The 12,741-nt window shown below is 37.5% G+C and overlaps 1 protein-coding gene across 19 annotated transcripts in view; it reads left to right on the forward strand.

Moving 5' to 3' along the window:
• The window catches only part of LOC309807013 (uncharacterized protein), a 478,671-nt gene that overhangs the window by 281,410 nt on the left and 184,520 nt on the right, over positions 1-12,741 (forward strand). The window contains exon 5 of one of the 19 annotated variants that reach the window (XM_082626177.1): positions 5,249-5,303. The exons of the other annotated variants lie outside the window; for them this stretch is intronic. The gene's annotated coding sequence lies outside the window, so the exon portion shown is untranslated. Of the gene's footprint in view, positions 1-5,248; positions 5,304-12,741 lie in introns of those variants that run through there. 19 annotated transcript variants of the gene reach the window in all.

Here is a 12,741-nt window from a genome sequence, read left to right on the forward strand (position 1 = left end):
ATATCGGTAATAAGGCTGGTTCTCTTTCTAATCATTCATATGCTCATTGGAATAGCACTTTTAATTTCCTTCAAGAACTTTTCCTTTGCATTTACAACTTGGCTAACTGTTTGGTGCAAGAGGCCTAGCTTTTGGCCTGTCTCAGCTTTCAACATGCCTTCCTCACTAAGCCTAATCACTTCTAGCTTTTGATTTAAAGTGAGAGACCTGTGACTCTTCCTTTTATTTGAACACTTAGAGGTCACTGTAGGGTTATGAATTGACCTAATTTCAGTATTGTTGTGTCTCAGGGTTTAGAGAGGCCTGAGGAGAGGGAGAGCAAAGGGGGAAAAGCTGGTCAGTGGAGCATTTGGAACACACACATTTATTGATTAAGGTCGCCATCTTATATGGGCATGGGTTAATGCTGCCCCAAAACACCTTCAACAGTAACATCAAAGAACACTGATCACAGATCACCATAACAAATACAATAATAATAATAATAATAATATAATAATAATAATAATGAAAAGTTTGAAATATTGCAGGAGTTACCAAAATGTAACACAGAGATATGAAGTGAGAAAATGCTGTTGAAAAAATGGTGCCAATAGAGTTGCTTCAGGCAGGGTTACCACAAACCTTAAATTTCTAACAAACGCAATAACTGTGGGGCACAATAAAATGAGGTATGTCTGCAGTGGTTTGTAGAGTTCCATTCCTTGTGGTTGTAGGACTGAGGTCTCTCATTTCTTGCTGACTATTAGCCAGATGGCATTTTCAGGGAAATAGGCCTCCTGCCATGTGGCCCTATCCAAAGCATGACAGTTTGTTTCTTCAAAGCCAGCAGGAGACTTTCACTGTGAATTTCCCTTTTAGAGAAGGCTTGGATAACTCTTTCAAATGGCTCACCTAGTTAGGTCAGGCCCACCTAAAACAATCACCCTTTTGATTAACTCGAACTGATTTGGGTCCTTAATTATAGCTGCGAAACCTCTTCACCTTTTCCATACAACTTAATCACAGGAGTGGCATCCATTATAATCACAGATGGTACTTATACTTATTGGGGAAGTATTATATAAGATACGTACTCTAGGGTGTGGAAATCTTGGGGCCTATCTTAAAATTCTGCATACCATATGTATGTACCCTAAAAATAGATATAATATATACTAACAATAGGATGGATATTCATATATACACATGTACAAACATATACACATGTACATACATATATATCAGCAAATTATTCAGAGGTCTATTTAGATTGATATATTTGGGATAAGCTTTTTTTTTTTTTTTTTTTTGCAAATTCCAGTTAGTATTATGCTACATAAAGTTACTTCTTACATTTTCACTTGGAAATGTTGCATAAGAAGTAATTTCTAAGCTTCCTTCACAGGAATTTTTTGTCTTTAATTTTCTCTCACCTGTGCCTTGAAATTTCAAAAATTTGCTTCCAGCTGTCACTATTATCTCGTTTCATGGCTCTGTCTGTGGTGTCCTAGAGAAAATGATGGTTTTCAAAGTCCATTAAAACCAACTGCAGTATGTAAACCAGGGTTTTGGCCCCCAACCAATTGTGGAGTCATCCCCACTCCTTAGGCTCTTGCATTGAACCAGTGATTGCTTTCAGGAAAGTGTGAATGGCTCTGGTTTTGGCAGACTTTAGAGGTTGTGGTCTTTGAGGAATCAAAATGTTTCAAACTATGCTGTTTAGGATATTGGCAGTACGTGGAATATAACTTTTTCTTGCAGTGCTGAAGTTTTTCTAAATAATTATCAAAAAATTTTATTAAATGTTTATTTTGCTCATCAAACATCATCAATTGCTCTACAGTTTGGGAATATCAGATGGACAGAAGGAAAATGCAGCTAGTGGCCTAAAGTTGAGACTTAGGAAATCTAGGGCTTATCCGGATCCATATATTAGTTAACCAGTCAGGTAAGTGCCTCCTTTTTAAAAAAATATTCTCCTTTTTCTTTTTTTCTCTCTTTTTTCCCCTAATGAATATACATGCTAAAGTGATTAACTGAATGGTCTTATAATCTTTGTCTTGGGTGAATTTTTAAAAAAATGTATTTTAAGAAATGCTTCAAATCAAAACACCACCACTGAAAGCTGCTTATTAAATTACAAATAACTGATTGAAGATAAAGATTATAGTGATGTTAATGATAATAAAGATTTTCACTTGTTTTGAAAATTTCAAATGCTTTTGAGGGCTCTCGATAACTGCATTTAAGCTGTATTTTCTGATTATGATATACTTTCTATTACTGTGCCATAGACAGTAATTTCCATTCAGTATATTTTGTTAAGAAAGAGAGAAAATTTTACCCCCTTTTCTGTAATCATATAACATAGCCTTTAGATTGAAAAAATAATAATTCCAAGAAATTTCTTGGTTGCCCCAAGATATTGGGCATTGGTTGATATTTTTAGGCAAATACAGTTTGCAGTCATCAGAATCTTGTTCCTAAATTACTACACTAATAAACTCTGAGAGCACTCACAAGTTCCTGGACGAACTACCCTTTCTCCATCATTTACTATGCAGAACAATTGGGATTATTGCTGACTTATTTGGGTAGATACCAGGAAATGCCTCTCCTTCACCTAGTATGGGACATGATCTAAACCATTTGTAGGGTATCGCTTCAGGTGTTTGAGGGGGTAAACACTGACCAGCCTTCATCGTTATCATCATCTGTGCTTGCAGAGAGCATGTGTGATGCTTAATAAGTGTGGGAACAGGGAGATCAGTTATTGGTCCCCTGTCTCAAATATCTAATCTAGTGTTAAAAAGAATATGTATCTATCAGTATCTTCAGTACGTTTTCAGTTTGCATCAGAATCAAACTAGGAAGGAAGTTATTTTACTTATGGCGGTGTCTGAGAGTGCAATTCTGGGACAGAGTATACACGGAGCTTAGGTCGCTGACTACCAGAGGATGGTACAGCTTTCACTGGTTTTCCATTATCTAGAGCTTGTCTGATTGTTCAGTGAGAAGAATTTAAGGTTTTTTATATCTCCTCCACAGCTTCCTGACACAGCCTCTGCAGGCATGTGGAATTTGTTTTTGCTTCCTCACTTTTGCTCCTGCTGTTTCTTCTCTCCTTCCCACTGTGGAAATACTTCTTATTATTCAAAACCCAGTTCAAGTAACATTTCTTCCAGCCCATAATTCCTTAAGTTCTTATTCTAATTAATTCTACCTTTAATCATAAAATGCCTAGTATTGTTATTTGACATTTTATGGATATCCATATTGCCTCCATAATGAGATCATGAGTTCTATGAAGTTAGAGACTCTCTTTTATGTTATTTTAATTTTTGCAACCTCTCATTGCTTGTAGTATAGAACTAGATGTTCAACAAAATCTTTTACAATCCTAATCTGTAGATTTCTTTCCCCAGTTCAATAGCTGCTTAAATTTATACAGCACTTTAAAACTTGTAAAGAGCATTCATGTATATTTTTAATCGACACTGATTGATTAAATAAAATGAGTGGCCTTCATTACCTAAAAGTATTTTCCAAATGTGAAATGAAGGGAAGCTTGCTGGCAGAAGCCTATTGAGGGAGGTTTATTGTAAATAAAGGGAGAATCACAGGATGAAAAGCTGGAGTGGAGCTTTTGGTAGATCTGAACTCCAATGGGGATTCAGAATCTGACAAAGCTCTACCATCTTTTTTTTTTTTTTTTTTTTTTTGCCATACGTGGGCCTCTCACTGTTGTGGCCTCTCCTGTTGCGGAGCACAGGCTCCGGACGCGCAGGCTCAGCGGCCATGGCTCACAGGCCAAGCCGCTCCGCGGCATGTGGGATCTTCCCGGACCGGGGCACGAACCCGTGTCCCCTGCATTGGCAGGCGGACTCTCAACCACTGCACCACCAGGGAAGCCCTACCATCTATTTTTAAAAAACTATGTTGTTACCCAAACTTATGGGTACAGAGTGGGGGGAAAGAGTGGGTGGGCAGGGATGGATGGGGAGTTTGGGATTGACATGTACACACTGCTATATTGAAACTAGATAACCAACAAGGACCTACTGTATAGCACAGGGAACTCTGCTTAATATTCTGTAATAAATGGGAAAAGAATTTGAAAAAGGATACATGTATAAATAAAAAAATTTTTTTTAATTTTAAAAAAGGAATGGCACAGAAAAAACTGTTGTTACATGATATTGCTGAGAATTACATCAACCAAATATGAGTAAATTGTGTGATAGAATCTAGTTGAAAAGATTTTGCTCATGTTAAGTCAATTATGACTAAAGGCTGTGATGAAAAATTAAAATGTTCACTGGCATTGAAACAACCCCATTATTTAATGAAAACTGTGCTGCAGGGACACTCACTTTCTCGTCAGAAAGACTTCCCCATTCACAGCCCTCAGAACATCTGAGGGACTGAGCTTGTTGGCCGAGGCCCTCACAGCACTGGTGAGGACAGCACAACATGGGAATGTGAAGGAGGGAGTCGGTTTACTCAATAAAAGGGAACATCAAATGCAAGGGATTTTATCAGTTGTGACCTTGGTCAGAAGGTTGCCTAACTTCTCTGAGTCTCAGTTTACCCCTCTGTAAAATGAGGGGCTTGTTGTATAGGTGCTATTCATACAGTTTTAGGACATAGAATATCTTTTCCTCACCTCCATTTATATCCATAACTGCCCAGTGAGACACATTAATATTTTCATCATTTCATAGATAGGAATCACATTTGGTGATTTAATTAAGGTAGCACAGCTCATAAGTGGTAGGGTGAAGAGTTCAATTCTGAGCTTCCACCTTCAGATACTCTCCCTTTTCTATCACCTCAAAGTGCTTTGCTATTTGTAGTGCGAAGACAATGTGGATTACAATGTGGATTACAATTATATTTTTGAAAAGATCCCAAATAATACAAATCAAAATATTTTATCAAGTTCAAAATAACTTGGTTTAGTATTGTCATTAATTTGCTACTATAGTATTTGTCCTAATCTTCTTTATCCTGAGGGTAATGGTAATGAAAGAAGAGACTTATTTTTGTATGATTTTTTTCTTAAACACAACACAGGCAATTGATAGTATCAAAACTCCTGAAGGGTGAGAATTTAGAATTTCTCTTGTTCTTCATATCTATTTCACTTTTTAGGTTCACTGTCAAGTCAGTACAAACACATATCTGAAAACAAAACTTACTGGTCGTGACATTATCACATATGATTTGATAACAAAGCAAAGCCAGAGCTGATGTTTTCTATTAGCCTCTAGCCCTGCCACATAAGCTGCAGATGTGGATGAATCTGGACATTTGAGCTGCATTGGCTACAGAATTGCATTCTTGGCAGTACCTGTGAACTTCAAAGGGAGTGTCAAGCCACCTATCAGTAATCTAGAAATAAGGTAATAGTCATTTACTAAATATTTTAATGGAAATGATTACTGAAAAATACAGATAAAAACTCCATAAACAAGGAGGCAATTTAGTGAAATGTGGCTTGTTTTAGCAGAAAGGTTTTTTGACACATAACATACATCATAACAATGTATATCAATGTCAAAAAACCACACTGCTTCATAAGCCATCTTACAGCTTGCATCTCAGTAATTTTGTCATATTCCCAGCAAAGATGTTACACACCTCTTGACAAAAATGTTTTCCAAATGTGCTCATTGCAATTCTGAGTTTTGTGAAAATGATATGTACTATTGTTGTGTATTATATATGTTTCCTTTTACTATCTGTTATTATTTTTATATTATCTGTGTTATACTTCATCATGAATACAGAAGACTGCACCATTGTACATACATCAGTAATTAACACAATGATTTGCACAACTACCACCCAGGAAGGAGGCACAGAAGCCTCCTGTGGGTCTCCTATAGATCATGACACTCCCTCCTTTGTTTTCAAAGGTAACCACTATCCTGACTTCTAATAGAATAGTTTAGTTTTGCCTGTTTTTGGAGTCACACATCATACCTTAGTTTATATCTGATTTCTTTTGTTCAATTGTTTGTGAGACTCATCTTTGCACTGAATATGGTTACATTTCATTTATTTTTATTTTTGTAGTAGTATTTCAATTTATGAACATACCACAATTTATTTATGTATTTTATGCTGATGAACATTGGGGATCTTTAGGTTTTGGGGCTATTACAAAAAAATGCTGTCAACTGCTGCTACCAACCAAGATGGAATAACAGGATGGGATAAATCATTTCATCTGAAATAACAACAAAACTGGACAACTGTTTTCAAGAGGTTGGTCATCAGACAATGAAGGACAGTGATCCCCATGAAATGGAAATGCATGAAGTAGCCCTGTGATTATCCCAGATTACTGTCTGGAGAGTTTCCAGTCCATGGTGCAGGAAGGGGATTCCAAGTAGACTCCTTGAGTTTGTAAGGGGGAGTGTAAGAGTGGAGACGGCAGCACAGAGAGAACTCTGGGAATCTTGAAGGTTCCCCTTGAGTACTCAGGAGAAAACTAATCAGCACATACAAGCAAGGAAACTACCTGAGGAGGAGGAAAGAACCATCTTAGAGGGAATAACACTTGGTACTCACACAAGATGGAAATGGTGCCCCAACCCCTTCAGACTGGAAAATCTGATCCCGTTCAGACAGGGCACTGGGATGGAGTACATTGCTCTGGTTCCACCTAACAAATCTTAAAAGCAAGACCAAGTACATAATTTGTGGGACCCAGTGCAAAGTGGAAACGCCAGGCCTCTCATTCACAATCATTAAGACTTTCAAATGGTCAAGTGTAGAGTACTAAACCAAGCTTAGAACCTCTCTAAGCACTGGGCCCTGTGTGACTGACCAAGTCACATGCCCAAGAAGCAGCCCTGCTTAAAAGCTAGATCAGAAAAGATCAAACTTTTTCTATGTAACTTAACTTTGTCTCTCAAGCCTTTATAGAACTGTTGCTCTTGTCTGCTTTTGTATTTCTTTCATATTGTTTTGATTCTTCACAGGCATTATTATTTTTGATTGAATGCTGGATAATGTATGTGAAAATTTTTAGAAATAATTTACAACCTAGAATGATAATATCTACCTCAGAGTGGATATATGTTTTTTTCTGGCAATCTGGGGCAATAGAAAACTAAAATTTCCTTCATCTATTTTCAGAGTTTGAGTTATTCAATACTGGGCTTTCAATACTGGGCTTTAGTTACACCAAGGGCTGATCTACCTCTGGTTCAATCTTACTCCTAGTGTGTAGTCCTTCATGGTTTCAACCTGAAACTTGCATTTTTAAGAGATCTTGACTCTGGCAGGCCCTAGAGTCCAACCTTTCACTTTTATTTTTTTCCCCTTTGTCCCATTAGTTCTGATCAGGTTCTTAGACTTTTTAGCTACCTCTCCCTGAATTGGCAGTTGCTTCAAGGGAAAACTTGGCCCCTTACAACTAACAAAGGACAATTCTAAAAATCACTGTAGTTGGATTTAAGCCATAGCTTCATTTTTAAGAGGAAAAGGTAAAATAAATTTCGTGGTTTCCGTAGTGTTAGATGTTTTACAAATCTCATTTTAACATTAAAAAAAATCCTATCAGGTAGGGAATAATATCCCCATTTTAGAAAGCTGAAATCTCAGTCTCAGATAAGTTAACTAAGGTAGCTAATACCACACAGTGTGTGATAGAGTCACCATCTAACTTTGGTCTTGCTAACTTCAAAGCCTGTCTTCTTTAAATAAAACTACATTCTTTCATTTAACATCATGTGGATTGCAGATTTTACAAGTAATATTTATAGTGTTATGGAGACTGCAAGAACTAAATTTGAAAACTGCATTTAAATGAGTAAAATAGCTAACAGTGTTAAATGTGGTCTTCCATGATGACACCCTATTTAAGGACTGATTTTAAAATTTATTCTAATCGGTTGAACGGATGATGGCAATTTCTGCCGTTGTATCAGGGAAGACTCAGTGGAAGAATGTTTTACAAATGCTTTTTCAATGATACGTTGCAAATACAGAGTATCTACTAGACAGCTAAGCAGATGTGTGTGTGCATGTGTGTCTGATGGAGATCAGAAAACAGGCAGGTGTCTTAGAATCATTCAGTCCATCTTTTAGCACTGATCCTCTGTATTGAGTGGATCTGTTGGTTGGAAATAGTGATAACCTGGCAATGCATTACACTGTGATGCTGTATTTGAATGGCTTTGAAGGCCTTACTAAATCCCTGAGACCTATATTTTTATCATAAACTCTGACATGAAATCCAATATGATCTTTTTATAAAAATGTGGCTGGACAATATTTATCATTTATAAATGTAAGCACATATAGCCAGGCTTGTCCCCCTCTTATTTTAAGGACAGCATTAGCGCATTAACACATCCAAAGGAAAAAGACACAAATCCAATTTTAAAAGGACTGTAAGTGTTTTGGTTTACAAATTCAGTTACACCACTCATATTGAAAACATCTCTGAAATTTTCCCTTAAGAATCTCCTTCCAAATTTCCTCCATAGAAGAGCTACCTAAGGCTCTGGCTTTCTTATCTTTCCCTCCCAGTACCCCATCAGGCGGCTCAGGCTCAGTCTTTGATACGTAAAGCTGAGGTCACCCCTGGATGACCTGCAGTCTGAATATAGCCCATGGGTATTTGGAGTTTGGCCTTTACAGAGTGTTAAAAAATTTGAGTTAGTTGCCAACCTTTGAAAGTCAGAATAGTTCATGTTAGAATCCAGATATCTCGGCTTCCCTTGGCAAACCAGATCTGGTGCCCCTATGCTTTCTTCCCTTATGGTACTTTTTACTCTATGCTTCACGGCAGTTAGCAGCTTCCACTTGGCCACTTCTTGGACATTCAAATTGGCAACCTTTGTAGTGAAGTGGGCCAGGCTGGATTTTGCTTCTCTTGCTTGCATTCACCTTATACAACTAAATATAAATGATACATTCATGGGCCTATATTCCTTAAAATGCTGGGAGAGGGGTGTCTGAATGGGTGAGCCTAAGTACTTATAATTTAAATGTTCCCTCCCATCACATAAAAATGAAGTGCAAGTGTCTGCCCCTTAAAAATCTCCATGGTGGGCTTCCCTGGTGGCGCAGTGGTTGAGAGTCTGCCTGCCGATGCAGGGGACACGGGTTCGAGCCCTGGTCTGGGAAGATCCCGCATGCCGCGGAGCGGCTGGGCCCGTGAACCACGACTACTGAGCTTGCACGTCTGGAGCCTGTGCTCTGCAACACGAGAGGCCGCGATAGTGAGAGGCCCGCGCACCGCAATGAAGAATGGCCCCCGCTTGCCACAACTAGAGAAAGCCCTCGCACAGAAACGAAGACCCAACACAGCTAAAAATAAATAAATAAATAAATAAATTTATTAAAAAAAAAAAAAAATCTCCATGGTAGTGGAGCTGTTAGGTGTCACTCTCAGTCTGGGCGGGCACACCTATTAGCATTCCCTGACCTATTTAGGGCAGGTATCCTTGAAAGGGAGAGGGGCAAGGTTGACATTTGGCTGTTTTCTATCTAAATCTGTCAAACATCCACCCTTATTATGTGAAATTCTGCCTCACTGGCACTGAACTGTTTCATGCTCTAATGTATGGGTAGCACTGAGACCTCAGTTTTTCCGCAGGATCTCTATAAAAGAGAATTTTCATATTTTTTTCACCACATATAATACACTGATTTGCTCTGAAATTCAGCATGTAATTTTTTTCTCCACAGGCAAGCTTCTGAGGCATTTTGCCAAAGTAAGTGTTTGAATGGTGATGTTTTCTTAAGCAACAGAGAAGTTAAACTGAAACTCAGCTATTGATGGTGAAGGCAGAAAAAAAGCAAAGAGCTATAGGCACTCTCCTGGGCCCTCGATAAGAGAAGTAGGGAATATGTATAGGTTAACAAAGAGGGAATAAAACGATCTGGGGATGGTCAGATAGTGGAATATAAAATATGCATGCATATAATTCCTAGCATTTGGGACTGAGAAATAAACAGCAAAAATAAAGAATTTTTAAGATTTGGAATCTTGTGGACATTTATTTATCAAGCTGCTAGAAGTTAATGGCTTCTAGATGCAGACTCTGTTTTATTTTACAGAGTTCGATCTCCTAGGCGACTATCTTATTACATTCATAATTTCCCACATTGCCTAATTTTAAGGTCTTTACAAATTGTAAAAAAAAAAAAAAAAAGTTGCTTCAGGATAGGTGTTTAGATTTTGCAATTTAAATTTATGTCAGACTTCCTATAATCTAACCATGCTGCTCCCCAGCCATTGTGATCTTGCTCTATGATCTAAGGCAAGCCTTTTGTTTTTAGATTTTAAAAAGTTGTGGTAAAATATGATACACAACATAGAAATTACCATCTTAGACATTTTAAAGTGTACAGTTCAGTAGTGCTAAGTGCATTTACAGTGTTGTGCAACCAATCCCTAGAACTTTTCTTTTAGGACTTTTAACTTTCATCAGAGATGTAACATCTTTAAAATGAGTCATTTTAAATATTAATTAGCCTTTCAATGCAATAATACTAATGGCCTTCATAAAAGGGTTGATGAATTCTTTGATATCTGCCTCAGGATGTAATGTGCTTTTTGGAATATGCAGTGTTTTGTCGCAAGGTAAGTATAAACATAATATTAGTGAAATACTCTTTCAGCGTGACTGATTGCAAATACACGAAGTGAAAAAAGAGCAAATATCACTAGGTACCTTAAAACCAATGTTTTATATGTATCTTTCCATTGGCATCTCTCCAATCTCCTCCAAGACAGTCATGCTTCCCTCTGCATGTCTGACTCCTACAGAATTTTGAGGAAGCTTAGACATGCTTTTTTTTTTCTTTTGTCCCCTTCTGCTTCCTTTCCCAGATTCCTATCTTAGTTCAATTTCTTCCCTTTTCCTGATTCTTTTTTATCTATTTCATTTCAATATTTTATAGTGATTTATTTTGCTTTCCTTTTTCCTGATTTTCATAGTCAAGACGGTATTTCTTTCTTTTCACTCCTTTCTCTTCCCTTTCCTTTTCTTCCTTCTCATTAATTCTTTCACTCATTTATTTATATTATTACTTATTTATTTTTACTTATTTTGTGTGTGTGTAAAAATGAACTGCCATGTGTGTTGTTCCATTAATTTTCAGAAAACCTAAGATATAACCTTGAGGATAGGAAAGGAGCTGTGTATGACCTAAGTGTTCCCCACTTGCGTGGTCTCCACCCACGAAGGAGCAGAGTCCAGCGTCCCCCTACTTCTTCCCCTTCCAAGAGTCACCCTCCTCAGGTGTGCAGTGGTCTGCCCAGCACCAGCTCCAATTTGCCTCCAAACTCCTGTGACTGTTCTCTGCTCTCCACCCTGTACAGTTCTAAGAATGCACCAGGTTCTGCAGAGCACCATTAATACAAGACTGTTGGGTGTCACGGGCTTTTAGAAAAGGTTGACGATATGGCAGTGATTACAGTAAAGCCAGAAAATAACTTCACCTAAGTGTTAGACATAAATTTTCCTGGAAATGAATTAGCCTTTCTCCATCAGAGGGACCTTTTTTCTCATGAACAGTGTTTCTTCTAAAGCCCTGGGCTCCCCTGTTGATATTCAGGTTTTATTACATATGGTTCTACTTCGAGATATTTGAAAATCCTAAATTTCTCTAAGCCAATCTAAACCCAAGGACTATATTGTCAACATAATGATGCCTCTCTACTTTTGCATCAATGGGGAAACTTTATGTTCATAATTTTCAGAGTAAAATAAAAACTTTGTTATAGTTTAACTAAGCATCACAGGACAGAGAAGTTTTATTTCATCAATGTATTTTGAACAAATCAATGAAGTTATCCACTCACAAAGAATGAAGCCATTAGTTTCAGTCATCAGAAAAAAGTTAGCTTTTTTTTGTTTGTTTTTTAATTCCACCAAGTGACAATATATCCAACTAGCTCAAAATATAACTCTGGTTCTGTTTTTAGTATTCCAATATAGCTCAACTTCACTTTAAAAAAATTTATGGTAACAAAGGCATTAAACATTATCATTTAAAAACTGAAAAATGTACCATAACCCCATCATATTAACAAAGCATTTAAAAATTTTTCTTTGTTCCATATTCATAGGTAATTTGATGTAGTTGCCCTGAGTGAGTTCTACTTTTAAAGTTATTTCATTGTAAACTTTCATACAGAGGATGTAGCTAATATAATTAATACTTTAATAGGTATATAATATTCTATTGAAAAGCATCCATATTCATTTAACCATTCCTTAGTTAAACATACCAGTTTGTTTCCAGTATTTTGCTATTTTAAATAATGCTAAGGTAAATAGCTTATCCCATCATTGAATAAATACTTATTAAGTGCCTACTATATCCCATGTACCATTCTAGGCAATAAAATATATGAGTCAAAAGATGAAAATTCCTTCCCTCATGGACCTTATATCCACTGGGAAGGAACATAGGAAATAAATTAAATGAGCATATTATGTGGTATACCTGAAGATGATAAGTGCATTGGAGAAAAATAAAGAGGGAAGGGGCTGGAGAATGTAGAGGGTAGATGTCATTTAATAGGATGGTCTGAGAGACCTGTTGAGAAGGTGACACTTGAGAAGACTTAAAGAAGTGAGGGGGCTTCCCTGGTGGCGCAGTGGTTGAGAGTCTGCCTGCCGATGCAGGGGACACGGGTTTGTGCCCCAGTCCAGGAAGATCCCACATGCCACGGAGTGGCTGGGCCCGTGAGCCATGGCCGCTGGGCCTGCGCGTCTGGAGCCT

The sequence above is a fragment of the Mesoplodon mirus genome, assembly GCF_964341445.2.
Source record: "Mesoplodon mirus genome assembly, chromosome: 6".
In the NCBI taxonomy this organism is placed as follows: domain Eukaryota; kingdom Metazoa; phylum Chordata; class Mammalia; order Artiodactyla; family Ziphiidae; genus Mesoplodon; species Mesoplodon mirus.